Here is a 14720-nt window from a genome sequence, read left to right on the forward strand (position 1 = left end):
AATATATGTTTTTTAGTTTTCGGCGGACACAACATCTTATATGTGGTGCTGAGGATCGAACCCGGGCCGCACGCATGCCAGGTGAGCGTGCTACCGCTTGAGCCACATCCCCAGCCCCTGATTTAATTTTTATATACTAACACATTAAGTATTTATGCAGTCTTTTGTTTACTCTGTTTTTGTTGTGGCTCAGGTATTATAATTTATAGTGAACTTTATCAATGTTTTCCTTGTTGTTTTTAGTGTTTATACCCAAAGTAGAAATATATTTTTCTATATTTAAAAAATATCCTTCTTATTAGATTTGATAATAACTCTGAGTTTTATTGTTTTTTAACATTCAAATTGATATAACTAGTATTTACTTTGGTTTGCTGAAGAACTTGAAAATACAAAGACTACACATTTTTTTATCTCCATGGAACATTGGAAAATAAAGACAACTGGACATTTATATTTAGACTGAAAATATCATTCCATTGACAAATGATGCCAGGCTTGACAATGTTTGCTATAGGAAAATAGGGACTAATGCCATTATTAAGCTGTGGATATAATCTTACCTAATAATGTGGACTCTAATATTTATTATTAGATATGTGATTGTAAATAGAGAAATAATTGGAAAGGAGAGATTAAATTTAAACATATTGATGTTAATGAGATAAAAAGACTATAGACCATATTTTCTGTGCAATATGATATTTTAGCAGTATTGAGAGGAAGAGAGCAACCATAAACAGAAGAATCCAGATTCAAGAGAGTGGAATGTAGTTTTATGTTTTATGGAGCACTGTGCTAAGTGAGGCAAAAGTTCCAGTTTCATTCAAAAATATGAACTGTGAGGCCCCCAAGAATGGATTAATTGGTCTTGTGGGTAGTACTCTAAAGAACTGAAATGGTAACAGACAATAAGTTAATAGAATGCTTCAGGCAGTTACAATTAAGGAGAAAACAGGGTGGGATGGTGGGATCAAGGGATTATAAAATTATGAAGTTACATTATGCTGGTGCACTGGCTGTGAAATATCTCTATCAGGGCTAGTATTCTGAGAATGCATTAAGGCCTCCGTCCCATACTCTAAGACTCTGGCTAGGACTACAGGGAGACAGGAGAGAACACAGGTAATTAGAAACAGGACCTTTATTTCACACTAAATTTTCAATTATTTTCACATCCATTCTCTTTCCTTTATTCTTTTCCCCTATTCCTATACTCTTTCCTATTGTAACTTTACAGTATACTTTAATAGTTAAAATATCAGAAGTTTGCTCTTTATTCATACTTTCCAGAATTTAATTAAATACTTGAACTTCAGAATCATTTTTTTCCAGTATCCTATGTGCCTTGCTGTCTAGGTCTTAATTCTGAATGGGAATGAGTAGGTTAAATTATGACAGCAAACAACCCCAAATCTCAGCAGGATAACACAACAGAAGTTAGTATCTTCCTCTATGTCCCCCATGCATTGGTGTGAATGCTGGAGAACAAGGGATTTATCCACAGTTATTCAGGTTCCCAGGCTGACTGAGACTTTAACACTTGAAAGCTTCACTGTCTATCACAAAAACATGGTCTTTTCTGCTCCTGAGTCATCAGAATGAAGTAGAGCAACAGGGAAATTGTGCGTGGGTTAAAAAGACACTTGTTCCCCTAACAACTCATTGTCTACAATGGCACTATCCAACATAACTTTCTGTGATAATGGACATGTTCTATATTCTGCACTGCCCAACATAGAAGCTCTATGTGGCTATCAAACACTTGAAATATGGCTATTGTGACTGAAGAACTGAATTCTTAATTTATAGAAAAATTAATTAATATAATTTTCAATATAAATAACTGTACATGACTAGTATATGGGATGGTATCTTGTTTCATTGTAGGAGAGAAAGGAGTATGGGGGAGTAATGAAATGTTTGCTAACATTACTGTCTCTGCCTTCCAATCTCAGACAAAGCACTGCCCGCTTCATTACCACTGGGAATTTCATCATGATTTTAGCAAAATCATTTTGTAATCTTCTAAAAATAGAATCTCCCTGTTCAAGTGAAGGTATAACTTTCCATTTGTGGTTCTTCCAGCATTTTTTTTCAATTCTAAGCCCAGTTTCTTGATTTTTCTACATATAAATCCTATATATTTCTTTTAGAGCAGACTTTTAAAAAATTTATTTATTCTAATTTAATTTGTTATATATGATAGCAGAATGCATTTCAATTTCAGAATGCATAGTACACATATAGAACACAATATTTCATGTCTCTGGTTGTACACAAAGGAGGGTCACACCATTCGTGTCTTCATACACGTACTTATGGGAATGATGTCCATATCATGCCACCATTTTTCCTACTCCCATTCCCCCTCTCATACCCTCCATCCCTTTATTCTATCTAATTTCCTCCAATCCTCCCATGCTCCCCCCATCCCCATTATGGATCAGCATCCACATATCAGAGAAAACATTCGGCCTTTGGATTTTTGGGATTGTCTTACTTCAAGTAGCATGATATTCTCCAACTCCATCCATTTACCTGCAAATGCCATGACTTTATTCTCTTTTAATGCTGAGAACTATTTCATTGTGTATATATATCCCAGTTTCTTTATCCATTCATCTATTGAAAGGCATCTGGGTTGGTTCCACAATTTAGCTATTGCGAATTGTGCTGCTATAAACATTGATGTGGCTGTGTCACAGTAGTATGCTGTTTTTAAGTCCTTTGGGTGTAAACCAAGGAGTGGGATAGCTGTGTCAAATGGCATTCATTCCAAGTTTTTCAAGGAATATCCATACTTCTTTTCATATTGGTTATACCAGTTTTCAGTCCTACCAGCAGTGTGTAAGTATGCCTTTTCCCCCACATCCTCACCAACACTTATTGTTGTTTGTCTTAGTAATAGCTGCCATTCTGAGTGGAGTGAGATGAAATCTTAGAGTAGTTTTGATTTGCATTTCTCTAATTGCTAGAAATGTTGAACATATTTTTTTATATATTTGTTGATTCACTATATATACTCTTCTGAGAAGAGTCTGAATGAATTCAGCAGAGTAGCAGAATATAAAATCAACACTCATAAATCAAAGGCATTTCTGTACATCAGTGACAAATCCTGGAAAACTACCCCACTTATAATAGACTCAAAAAAAAAACCCAAAAACTTGGGAATCAAAGAGGTGAAAGACCTCTACAATAAAAACTATAGAAAACAAAGAAAGCAATTAAAGAAGATGTTAGAAGATGGAAAGATCTCCCTTGTTCTTCGATAGGCAGAATAATATTGTTAAAATAACCATACTATCAAAAACACTATACAGATTTAATGCAATTCCAATCAAAATTCAAATGACATTCCTCATAGAAATAGAAAAAGCAATCATGAAATTCAGCTTGAAAAATAAGAGACTCAGAATAGCCAAAGCAATCCTTACCAAGAAGAGTGAAGCAGGTGGCATCACTATACCAGATCTTAATCTATACTACAGAGGAATAGTAACAAAAATGGCATGGTTTTGGCACCAAAATAGACTTATAGACAAATGGTACAGAATAGAGGACACAAAGACAAACCCACATAAATACAGTTTTCTCATACTATAAAAAGGTGCCAAAAACATATATTGGAGAAAAGATAGCCTCTTCAACAAAGGGTGCTGAGAGAACTGGAAATCCAAATTCAATAAAATGAAATTAAGCCCCTACCTCTCACCATGCACAAAACTCAACTCAAAGTGGATCAAGTACCTAGGAATTAGACCAGAGACCCTGTGAATAATAGAATAATAATAGAAGAAAAAGTAGGCCCAAATCTTCATTATGTCAGAGACTCCTGTAGTGCAAGAAATAAAATCAAGAATTAATAAATGGGATGGATTCAAACTGAAAAGTTTCTTCTCAGCAAAAGAAACAATAAGTGAGGTAAGAGAGAACCTACAGGATGGGAGCAAATGTTTACCAAAAGGCACATCAGATAAAGCACTAATCTCTAGGACATAAAAAGAACTTAAAAATTTTGATAATAACAACAACAAAATCACCCAATCAATAAATAGAGCAGACATTTAAGCCAGATAGACCAGGGTTAGAATTTCTGTTCTGTTACTTAAACTACTATGATCTCTATTTAACTTAAAACCACATAACCTCTTCAAGTCTCTGTTATAAAGTAAGAGAATAACAATACCCGGTGCTTATATCACTATTGTTGCTACAAATATTATTATCACTATTCTTCTTCCTCTTTTTAATGATCATTATTATTACCATTCATTTTATGTTAATAGTGGTAATTGTTTTTAATATTATCATTATTAAGTGATAGGCACTTTATGTGGATAATATTATATAGTTACACGAGAACCAAATGAGGTTAGTGCATTCAAATATGTTTAGAATGTAGTTAGCACAATGAGTGCTGCATGTTAAATAATTTATGTTAGCTGGAATTGGTGCTGTCAACATGAACATCATCACCATGACATTATCTTCATCACCATCATCACCAACTATGGATGCCTCCTTGACATCTTCTACTCACCCAACCTACCTCATTATGAAAGAGCAGTTTTGGTTGGGATTGGCCTCAGCTCTGACACCAAAGGAGAAAAATTGCAGCCTGTGGCTAAAATGATATCTTCAGGATTGCCACACAATCCGGGCCAGAGCCATTATAACATGGATGCCTTCAGTCACAATGACTGAAGTTTGACCTAAGGTGAGCCAATTAGAGAAAAGCCCAGAACTCTGGTTCAGTGGTTGAAGGGAAGATGATTTTTCATATAAGAAATAAATGAAAAGGAGAGACCAACACACAGAAATAATAGGATATTTGCTAACATTTCTACTACACTGAGCATCATTTAAAGAATGCATTACCCCTGGACATTTTGGGAATGTAAGTCAACAAATTCTCTTTTTATTTGAGGTTTTTTATTTTAACTGCTATCAAATAAAAGTTTGGAATAGTGGTCAATTTTTTTTGCAATTCTTTATAGTAATTGACTATTTAAATACATTGGAAAGCTGTATAGACTGTTTCTTTAATCTCTTTGATTTTGGACATCTTAATAAAATTTTTACTATTTATGTTACTTTTTTCTGATGAATCTTTTTGGGATTTTCTGGGTATATAATAAAGTAATTTGGAAATAATACAATACTTGCCTTCTCTTTTTCGAAATTATTCCCTTTCTTAACTAATTGCATTGATTAGTAATTCCAGGAAAATGAGAAATACTCATGGTTGGTACATTATGGTGATAATACAGCAAACATCTTTTAAAATTTTTTTTGTTGTTAGATGTCCCTTTGTGAGATATATCAAGTTAAAGAAATATTCTTATTGCTTTATTTAAAAAATTGATACCAAATAGCATGTCTAGTGAACAGATAATTCCTTCAAAGATGACTAATCAGAAAATGATAACAGAAATGATATAAAATTTCAAAGTATAATTTCAAAGCAAAACAATAATAGAATGAGATACCAAGGGAACTGAAAAAGAAAAACAAAGAGAAAAATATGTGCATTTCAGAACTTAAAATGAGTTAGAAGAAGTAAATGATCTATCTGGCAAATATTTAAATCAGAAAAAGTGAAGGGTAAGCTTAAGAGAACCAGAAAGAAAAGCAAAAACAGAATAAATAAATATAAGAAATATTGAAGGAAAATATAACAAACAATATGGAGACCCAACACACACACAAACACACACACACACACAGTGTGTCTGAAAAAGAAAAAAAGGATGAATGAAAAGACCAAAAAATAATTTCAAAACTATAATAGAAAGAAACTTGTTTTAATATTGGGATACCTTCAGATAAACGTTCTTATAAGACATGTAAGAAGTAATAACACTATCATATTAGGAAAAAAGAACCTGAGAAATGAGATATTAAAATTTTATTGAAAAAAAACCAAAATTCTATTATTTTCATTTTGCTTTGTTCCATCAATTCCAAATGAATTGGTAATTTTGGTAATAATTTGAGTTAGGATGAGGCTCCAAAGCTTTTGAGCCTTTCATTTTGTGCATGAGCTTTTCAATCACCTTTGGCATGCAGCTGCAAATTATACTTTTTTGCAGACTCCACCCTTCAGCTAAAATCCATGTAGGCAATTAAATAAGGCATAGACCTTATGCTGTGGAGGTTTTTTGTTTTGTTTTGTTTTGTTTTTTCTGTATCTTAATTGCCAGTTGAGATGAGGGCCAGCAGAAACTGCAGGTTGGTTTTTCTCTATCTCTTATGCACCTTCTACAGAGCAGTAGGCCTTGTATCTATCCCACCCCTGAACTGAAGGGTCCTCTGCACAGGGATCTGTAAGCAGGCAGATGTGAAAGACATAAAGGTTTGCCTCAAGTCATGTTGTGCCCCAATGCACTGTGCAATGAAGCAAGAAAGCTCTGTAACGCCCCTGGAGTTCCCTTCTAGTTGGTCCACTTGGTATAGTAATAAGCCAATATTCTCTAAAGTTGTAGTAAGAGGATGAAGCTATTAAGAATATCTGCATAAATAAATTGCTTTTCTATCCTTTCTGTCTGTCTCACCTTCCCAACTTGTCCTTCAGGAAATGGGAGGATTTTTACAAATATGTGTTTATATTGCCACATTTTCCTTTTGCTTTACTCCTTGATTCTATCAAAATTGCATCTTTTAACTCTTTCCCTTTGTTCTAACAACTTATAAAGACTGGACAGAACCTTCTTGTGTATTCACTCCAACATAGCTCTTGCTATGTAAGAAAGTGAATGGTTCATATTACTTTGCTCCGTGCTCTCATTTGAATAGAAGATAATATACAACATTTAAAGGAAATATGAATGGCTCTTACCCAGTGCATCCATCATGGTCAAGTTAAGAAAGCTGAATCTGTGTGGGGTAGTTTATTAGATGCATTTTAATGTAGGGAAACTCATAAAAACTTTGTTAGAATTCATCAAAGAGTCAATAGAAGAGACCAGCAACTTCAAGGGGGTTGTTCTCACAGCTAAACACAGAAAGGCACAGAGGAGTAAGTGAATTTAGGAGTCATGAGGCACTCACCTAGGAACGGTTAAAAACACAATAGTCAGAGCTCAGGATAAACAGGACCTTGGAGGAGATAGAACCACCACTAGATACATTGCTTGAAGTAGAAAGAGAGAAAGAGACACTTGTTGTTTGAATCTTTTCAGGCTGCTGTTACAAAATACTGTGAAGGGGAGACCTTATAAACAGAAAAAGCTGGGAACTCTAAGATGAAGGCATTGGAGATTCCGTGTCTGCTGAGGACTCTCTGTATGTCACACAGCATGTCTCCTTCTTGCCCTGTCCTCACTTGGTGAGAGGAGCAAATGAACTTCCTTGGTCTTCTTTTATAAGGATACTTGTCCCATTCCTGAGGGTTCCACTCTCATGACCTGATCACCTCCAACACCATCATGCTCCGGGTTAGGCTTTCAATATATAAATTTAGGAGAGACATAAACATTGAGGCCAGAGCATCTGGCATTTTCCTCCCTCTGGTTTAGATCTCCAGCCCATGCCTCTCACAAGCTGAACCCAGCTGAAAATGTGATTTTATAGGTATCAATCCTCTCATTTCATAACAGAGCAAGGGAAAGCAGAGAATGGATCTCAGGGAGAAGAGGTATATGTGACATGCCTAAATGAATCTGTGCAAATACTAGAGTCTCACAGAAACTTCAAGAAAAACTTAAAATGAACAACTGACTGTTATTACAGTAATGGAGTATTCTGAGTCTGACTGTATATAGGCTTACCAGTGGTTTTACATCTTCAGATGTTTCTTCCAGGCCTCTGAAGTGTGGATATTCTCCAATGAATCAAGTTGGGGTAGTATTTTTCCACAGTAAGGAGAGCAGGCTGGATTTTAAGGCAAATTTTCTTAATTACGACTGGATTTTCTTCCAGAATTTTAGGCAATAGAAACTTTGGGCTGTGGCATAGCTTGAGGTTTGAAATGATTTTGAGCTTACATAAATTGCAGCATCAATAAATCAGTATCCTGGAACTGATTTTTATTAGACAGATATAATGAACAGAGCACCTCAAGGTATACACAGTGCTGTTTTTCAAAAGTTTTCATATTAGACTTCTGTTAACTGGAAATTAGCCAAAACATTCTTATACATATTATTATAAGAAAAACGAATTACTGCCATCTCATGCATTTTTACATTTCCAGCAAACTTGAATACTAAACAAAGTGTCTACAGAACATTAACTGAAAAAAAAAGAAAATTCCAAATGTATGTTGGTAATCACTTTATGAACCATCCATTTACTTCTATAGTGTTAGTGTGCAGAACTTCCCCAGGTGTCTCACACTTCTTAGAGGTTGGGATGTGTGTTAACTCTTCTCTTCCCACATGAGGGCATCAGCACTCTAAGTAGCTGTAGATTTCACCTTCCTGATTTTTACTTTAAGAGCTCTGTTTTGAGAAAACAAACACTCTACAAGCCTCATACATCTTGGACTATAGATTAACATTTAGTTTACCCTGCTGGAAAGCTGTCCGTTCTTTTCTTCCATTCATTCAGCAGTGCCATGGTACCCCTGTGACATTGCCACTCCCTGTATCCATTTATGCCTTTACAGTCCACTGGGGTCAATTAGTTTCTGTTACATTAAAATGACACGCAGAATTTTGATGAGAAGTAATACTATCACACATGTTCACTCGGAGTGAAAATTAATCCCCTTTTAAAACTCAGTGTGTATATATATATATACATGTGTGTGTGTGTGTGTGTTCGCATTGCATAGATTTATTTTCACAACTGAAGATACAGCTATCACATTGCCCTTGGTTAATTCTAAATTTCACACTTTTAGGTGAAAGCAGTTCAGAGTAATGATGTAGATACAACTGATATAGATAGAGCTCAGATATATTACTCTCAATCTAGTTATTGGCATAGGGGCTAAGAGTTTGTCTGTGAGAACAATGGCTTGACTTTTTCTCTACCAGTTAAGAATAAATTAATCATCTCAGCATCCATATCATTCTTAAAAGCTCCTTTTTAGCTTTATTGGTGCCTACTCCATTCTCTGACAGTGTGAGTTCTGACTGAAGAGATAATTCACATTTGACTTATAACACATGGCAAAGGCATCCCGTGCTGCGTTGCTTTACCTTGTTCTGTTCATTCTGCTTGAAATATGGCCCTCAGTCCCCATGTGCACTGTCGAAACCTGGCTCTGGTTTGAGATTCATGATGGATCCCAGAGTCTCAGATTCTTCTGATTTCATCTTGTCCATTTAGCAGACTGTGATCTCTCTTTAACTGAGGGAGGATGAAAGAAATAAAAAGAAAAACAGACCAAAAGAAGACATAAAGGAAGGACAAATAAATATAATTTTAATTAAAATTTCTACTTTTTTTTTCTAGTCCTGTCATTCCTCACGCAAGTCTCTCTCCCAGGCCTGTCACTGCCAAATTTCTGGGAAAATTGTAAATCTTTGAGTTAATTGTAAATTCACTCATATAAGATAATTACTTTGTGCATTGTTAATTAGCTCAATAAAGAAGAGAAATACCAAATTGTAAGAAACTATAATTTAGGGGACTTTCCAATATTATCTACTGGATTAGTTAATGCAGATCACCTCAGCCTAAAGTTCCCCAAAATGACCAAAGTGACTCACATGCTATCCCGCACACCTCTCACCAAGTTTCTTTTAAACAAGTATCAGGGAACAACTCCCCACCCCCAAAAGTATCCCTCCCTTGAATGTGTAACCCTTGCTTTCCTCAATAAATATCTGTGCTCTATTGGTACATGCTGAAATTTTTCAGCACCTCACACTTTGAGAACCTCACAACTCCTGAGTCAAGTGCATCCCTTCCTTTTGCCAGGACCATTTTCTCTGATGACATAACAAGAACACCACGGGCAGGTTATCTCTATTCATTGTTGCTGACCAACCTCACGTTATTATTCACAAATGTGTTTGTGGTTCTCTTATCATCTTTTTGCAGACATGACATTAAACCTATCTTTTTGTTCTTTTCAAGAGGAGATACTTTGCTTTTCACTCCAAAGGATGGAATAAGGAGTTTCCTTTTGGTATTTCTATGAGGTCTTTTTGTTTCTTCCCTGAGTTTGCACACCCGGATACTTGATGTGTGATGTGGCTCTTTATGTGTTCACATCCTACCTGACAGTCACAGCTGGCAGGTTTTGTTGGCATGTCATGGTGTAGACCCACCTTGCTCAGTCCTTGTGTTCTGAGCCTCACTCCCTCTAATTCCTCCTTTTGATATTTTTATCATGTGGCTGGAGTAAGGTGAACAGACATTACCAATTTTACTTTATGGATGAGGAATCAAGTTTAGTGAGGTTAAGAGCCACTTTAGAACCAAACAGGAAGAAGAGAAGTCTATATAAAATACAGGAAAGAATGTACTTTCAGGCATTAGAAGGCACAACTCTGAGCTTTATTGATACTAGAGAATTTTGAACTTGTGATTTTTCTCTTCTGTTTTCTTTTCCCTTTTTAACCTAGAAATTATGGCAGTTGTTTTTTATACTAGAAGATAATACAAATAGCCAATAAAGGTTTATGGAGTCACCAAAGTCCTTCATTGCACATGCAACAATTAACTTTAATAACTACTGCTTCCCTTCTTAGCTTTGTAATTTCATTACTCAGAATTGATTCTGTGCACTTATAATTATTATGCACCTACTGAGTGCCAGGTGCCTAAGTCCTTGCCTGCATAAAGCTTACTTTACAAGCCTCCTTTTATAAATTCTCTTTTTATGAATTCTACTTAACTTTTTCCAGAATGTTTCTTTCTGGGTGGAATACATTATTCAGACTTCTGAAAGAAGAACTCTGTGAAACAGTTAATTCACTTTTGGAAGCATATACATATACACTTATGGAAAAAATAGATTTGGTTTAGTCTTAATGTTTTTAAAGTATGAAAATATGGGCAGGATGGAGCCAACATAATTTTCTTCCCTTTTTTCTATTTAGGGTATGAGAGCACTTGCCCTTCTTCATACTTTATTCCTAACCACTGTCTTGTGTGGCATCAAAGCTTTCCTCAGTTCTATCCCTGTCTTGTATATTTTCTGATTCAACATGAATGTTTCCTAAGAACTTTTCTTCCTTCTTTTTGAAGCTTCTTTCAAAAGATTTTGAAGAATACTCAGGTCTATTAAGAAGTAGTCATGCATAAAGATGAACTGCCTTTGTTTTATGGCTGAACAACTTCTCCTCTTGGAGCACCTCAAGGGGAACATATTTAACAGATACCATTGTGGGCTTGTCTCATTTCTCTTCTCCTTCCTCACTTTCCTGGTGAACTTTATGAATTTGAACATTTCCCAAATACCTTACTGGTTTATATTTTCTTAAATTGCAGGTGGATCTTAAAATGTGTGGGTGTGAGAGGGGGGTGGGAGACAAGATATAATAACCCCAAAGTTATGTGGTCCTCATTGTACCCAATTTTTGTTCTTCATGTTTCAAAGCAATTCATTAGATGAGCTAAAATTTGGTTCTGTCAGCAAACATTGAACTTCAGAATTCCAGCTTCCTAGCCCAAAGAATTTGTCTTTAGGAAAAGATTTTTTTTAAAAAGTTTATATTATCCCAGAGCCCTGGGTGTTAGAGGAGTAAGAGAGAGAGAGAGGTGTTAACTATAGTCTGGATGCTGATGGTTAGATATAGTTTGAGTTAGATATAGTGTCCCCCAAAGACTTCTGTGCTTGAAGTTTGTTCCCCAGTGTGGTGGAATTGAGGTGGTGGAAACTTTAAGATGTAGAGACATAGTGTAAAGTAATTAAGTCTTTGGAGGCTCTGCTCTCATTAATTGATGAATGTGGTCTCACAGAGTATGGTGGGTATCCCAGGAGTGAGTGATTTCCCATGAGAGTGAGTTACAAAAAGAACAAACCTAGTGCTTCCCCAGTCTCTTGTTTCCTATCTTTCCCTGTGATCTCTCTCTGCTACCACCAAGATGCATCTTCCATATTATGATATAGCCAGAAATACTTTACCAGAGTCACAGAGAGGCTGGTGTATATCAGTCCTCAAAAATGTGAGCTAAATAAATCTCTTTTCTTCATGTAGTACCCAGTGTTAGGTATTTTGTTATACCATCAGAAAATGGGCTTAGACTCTAGATAGGTTTACACTGTAAAGATCAAATGATAGAACAAAGTTTCAATGCAATGCATGCAAAATCTCTCCATTCTTGCCTTAATTACCATTTTTGATGGATAATACGATTAATAATAGTCATCAGTTTTTCCTTTGGTTTTGTCATTCTTTCCTGGCCTTCAGTTATAAGGTTTTCTTCTCTGTACTTTGCTTGCCCAGCCTTTTTCTCCACAATGAACTGATACCGTCAAAGTATTTTACTATTATTAAGAGATGCTTCTCATTTTTTCCTTCATATCACAGATGTCAATTCATTTGCATAACAATTTTATCAACCAGACTTTCTACTTTCTGTGGAGTTTGCCAAAGTCATTGTTCTTTCGTATATTATTTTCTCTTGATGTTTGTTTTTTTTTACTTTTGCCTTTCTTCCTGAATGTTTGTATTTTATCTCATCTCTCCCTATTTCCAGTCATATAAAGGACAAGCAGGATGACAGTCTCAAGGTCACTTATATAGATTTATCCATACATCTATGGATCTATAAAAACCTCTGAAGCAGAGAAAGTAAAATCACTGTTGTTAATCAAAATCTCTAACATTAACAATATTATTGTGCTTCAGTACTGCAAGTACTGAAGCAGCTTAAAGACTCCTGAGGGTCATCGAAAGAACAGGCAATGGAGAAAAAAAAGACTTTCCTACCCATGATTGGTTGAGTTTTTTTTAAAAAAATGCATATCTCAATTTTTACTGGTGACACTAGTGAATTTGTTTCCTAACTTTTGCTGTATTAACTCTAAACAGCATTAATTTATTTTGCAAGAGGCAGTGGGGGTTCACCTACAGCTGATTTTGCACTACGTTTTATTCTGATATAATTCATTGCTGCAAAATGAAGGCAGGCCACATAAAACATTTTCTACATGGAATTATTACTGGAGGTCTGGCCTGATTCAAATAAAAGAGAACTGAGCCTTTCATTCTTACAGCTATAAAAATCCTCTAGTTTCAAGAAAACTTGGAGTGGAAAGAAAACAAAAAAAAGGTATTGTGAATCACCCTAATGCGGTATACCCTGCTTAGTAGTACTATGTTTGATGAGGACAAATTTGTACTAATAGTGTATGAGGACTCTAGGATGGCTAGTCACTTTTGTCAAGGACTTGGACTATACCTTGTATCAGTCAGAAATGGACTGAGCTGCTGCAGCAACAAATAACTTTGAATTTGCAGTGGCATAAATCAACATAGATATATTTCTCATTCATTCTATGTTTTTATCATGGATATATATAAGATTGCTTATTGTAGTAGTTCATGTCAACTTGAGTAGCTATCATCTTAAGAGTTTCCATTCATTGAAGACAAAATGCCTTGTAGTGTATCAAATGAGCAGTTAAATACTTTGCCTTGAAAGTGACATCCATTATTTCTGTTCACATTTCATGGGTCCAATAGTCACATGAACTTATTCAACATACATGTTTTCGTTTTGAGGCATGTACTCCTACCACATGTTCAAAAGAGTGCATAAATGGGCATGTTTGGTTATGAGCATGAATAGACATCACAAACTAGATCTAGGCCTAGTACTGCTCCCAGCAAGTTCATAATCATTTGTGTGGGAAGAATTAAGAAGGGGAGGGAAAGTGGTAGAAGATAGATTCATACCAGCATACAAACAATGCAGAGCAGTATGTTTTGGGAAATAGAACATCCAATGAGAGCACAGAGATGGAGAACTTGCCCCAGGGTGAAGGGTCCCTAAAGTTTCCTAGATGGTTCCAAGACTTCGTATATTGTCTGAGTCAATCTAGTGGTAAAGTATATTCATTCAATCCTCATGACAACACTAACATGTAGGATTGAATAATACTCTTTAATAAATAGTGAAATTGGGACTCATAGAATCACACAGAATGAATCAAGAGTAGAATATAAGCCGAGCTCTTTCTATATCCCTTGATTTTAAACAGTCAGATCTGAAGGAGGAGTCTTTCTTGGTAGGCTTTTTGAATAGCAGTTATGTTTAACTTTAAAGAAACCAGGTTAAAAATACCTTGAAAGAACACTTTTGATCTTATGCTAGGTTAATTTTGCATAGCACAAATTATAACATAATCCCAAAATGCTAATTGCTACACAAGACATTACATCTATTTTGGGGGGTGAAGGGAAATCCAATGGTGCTAATTAAATAGTGTATTTCTCTAAAAGCAATAATTGAGACTTGGATTGGAACAAAACAATTCTAGTACTCTGCTGTTCATAAACCTAAGTGAATGAATACAACAAGGGTTTATTTATGTAGCATTGAAATTGTACACTACCCAGTATCTTACAACATGGGGAATAGGCTGAATACAAATACACAAAACTGAATGTTTATTTCTTCAGTTGGCTGTGGGTTGCCAGTGTTTAGAAAAGGATAGTGTCACTGAAGAAATTTACACAAAAAGGTTGACTCAAGTCCCCATATGTAGGAGTTTATGAACACAGAAAGCTCTGCACATCAATAAATGTAGCAGTCCCCCAAACAGCACTAAAAAGATGCTGGGTTGTGCAAGCTAGCCATAAAATCAA

The sequence above is a fragment of the Marmota monax genome, unplaced genomic scaffold, assembly GCF_021218885.2.
Source record: "Marmota monax isolate L192 unplaced genomic scaffold, Marmota_monax_Labrador192_F-V1.1 WCK01_AAM20220418_F8-fsc00585, whole genome shotgun sequence".
NCBI classification, from domain to species: Eukaryota; Metazoa; Chordata; class Mammalia; order Rodentia; family Sciuridae; genus Marmota; species Marmota monax.